Below are 2,723 nucleotides of genomic sequence, written 5' to 3' on the forward strand. Positions count from 1 at the left end.
GGAGGTATAATTTTCATAAGCTTACTTTCTGTGACAGAAAAGCGACTCCTCATTTGTGATTTCTTCATTGGTTAAATATGGAAAAGGAATTCTCTAAAACTCACCAGGAGACCCTATTAGTATTTGCAAACTTACACCTCATTTAATTTAGCCATTTACTTATTTGAGGCATAAAAAGTGCTTCCAAAGACTTAGGATTTGGGCCATGTTCTATTAGTTACCTGTTTTACCATATAACAAACCATCTAAAACTTAGTGTCTTTAAACAACAATTGCTTAGTTTTTCTCACGATTCTGTGGCTTGGTTGGGCAGTCTGATCTGGTTTTGCCTGGACTCACTCATGTGATTTCACTCATGGGGTGGCCAGGCTGGAGGATCCAGAATGGGCCTACTCACATGTCTAGGAATGGGTGCTGGCCATCAGCTAGGATGTGGTTCTTCTCCACATGGCTTCTCATCCACCAGTAGGCTAGACTGGCTTTCTACACTGGTGGTCTCAGTGGAGAGGGTAAAGGCTGAAGCTACAAAATGTCTTGATAGTTAGGTCCCAGAACTTGCCCAATTTCACTTCCACTTAATTCTTTTGGTCAATGGGAGTCACAGGCTAGCTCCAATAGTATAATTCCTCCCGATTTAGAGACCCAGAAACTAAGGAAAAAGTTGACTGCCAGTCTAGATACAAAAGAGTGGAGAAATAGACTCCAACTGTGAATGGAGGGAAGATACATCCTATGATGAGAAGACTGCATGAAAATGCAGCCACATTTTCCAATCCACCCCACATGATGATGACTCACTCGTAAAATTTTTACAGATGTTATTCTTTATGGATAGAAAAACATAGACTCTAAACTCGTCTGTAAAAACTTTTCTAAAGAAACCCCTAACCTAGGCTATCAGTTACCTCCTGCATGACACGGTAAGTCCTCTAACTTTTACTTTTCTGTTCCAGCTGCAGATCAGCCAACTGCTTCACAGTGGCAGGGCTCCCCCTAAGGTATATGGAATCCTGGGCAAATATTTTTAACAGAGCCAGTGACCATATAAACAATGTGAGCCACTTAAAACCAGAATGTCGGCACCATTTTGGAGGCCCAGTTTCATACTATCCCACAAAAGAAATACTACTCTGACCATCTACCCCAAGGCTTCCCTGTTCTCGGAGGCATCTAATAATCCACGGCACAGTTCTTCAGCCCACCTCTGCAGTGGGCACTTGTACACAAGCTCAGGTTCATGCTGACTTTCAAATACTTTCTTTTCAAACTAGAAGGCTTCTCCAAAATCCCAGAAGTCTTTTCAGTCTACATGTAAGCATTGCCCAGAAAGGGAAGAAAGTTACTAGCCCCCAAGGCAGCTCTCAGTAGATGATAAGGGATGGGAGACAGTGGATAAATGTCCCAGCCTCCCATCCTATATATGGACAATTCTGAGAAATGTACATACTGCCTCTCAGATTTCTTGGTGGAATAGAGCCTCTACTGCTTACAGCAGGGACCTCAATAAATCATCTTCATATTGTCTTTTTCTTCTTCCCTCTTTCTCCCAACTCTCCCACTTTTGCATTCTGGGCTCACCTTCCAAATAACTTACCTGAACCCCAAACCTTTATTCAGGTTCTTCTTTCAAGGGAACCCAAATTAAGACACCATGGAACTGTATTTTGCCAACACATAGACAATCTAAAAAGTGCAGGTAAAAGAGTTAAACCATGGAGTAAAACTGCAATGAATGGGAGACTGAATCAGCAGATAAAGTCTTACTATCACCCCACCCCATACATTTTTCTGAAAAGGAATCATTTATATGGCCTTTTCAAAGATCTCTTGAAGTTTAACAGTCAGTGAGGCTCAATACCAGGCAGTGGCCAGTTTGAAAACACATCTCATATTCGTTGTCCTTTTTTTCCTTATTTCACTCCTTGCCCTACCCCTTGTTCCCTGGGATTGAAGTCTGTAATAAAATAAGAACACATGAGACTTTAGCTCAGACTCTGCTTCTTAGATAACCCAGGCTAAGACACCACACACAGAATTCGAGTCTACCGGTAGTTAATGGGGAAACATGGGGCATAATGATTTTTTTTTATTTTTTTAATGTTTTTATTTATTTTTGAGACAGAGAGAGACAGAGCATGAGCAGGGGAGGGGCAGAGAGAGAGGGAGACACAGAATCTGAAGCAGGCTCCAGGCTCCGAGCTATCAGCACAGAGCCCAATGTGGGGCTCGAACTCACAGACTGCGAGATCATGACCTGAGCCGAAGTCGGACGCTCAACCGACTGAGCCACCCAGGTGCCCCGGGGCGTAATGATTATTAAGAGTTCAGGCAGACTTCTGTTTTCTGGTCTAGGATATAAGAAACTTAGAGTCACCACTTCATCCTAACAAATAAAAATCTGAGGAAATTGAAAAATCAACAATTCTTCCTAGATCCATCAGCACCATGAGGTCACAGGACAAACAGTTGCTCCAAAATTGGAAAGACAACCAGGTTGACACAACAAATTACAACTTACCAGAGCAGAAACTTCTGAGAGAACCAGTGCAAGGATATGAAACCTAGACTTTACTTGACAGACTGATGAAGACTCAGTGTAGACAACTGAAAGTTTAAAAACTTCAGGGTTTTTAGAGGGGTGGCCACCTACCTTTGTGGGTTTTACCTCCAGAAGCTTTACTAGATTCTCACACACACACACACACACACACACACACACACAC

Source organism: Herpailurus yagouaroundi, unplaced genomic scaffold, assembly GCF_014898765.1.
Source record: "Herpailurus yagouaroundi ecotype Mexico unplaced genomic scaffold, PumYag 29, whole genome shotgun sequence".
Classification (NCBI taxonomy): Eukaryota; Metazoa; Chordata; class Mammalia; order Carnivora; family Felidae; genus Herpailurus; species Herpailurus yagouaroundi.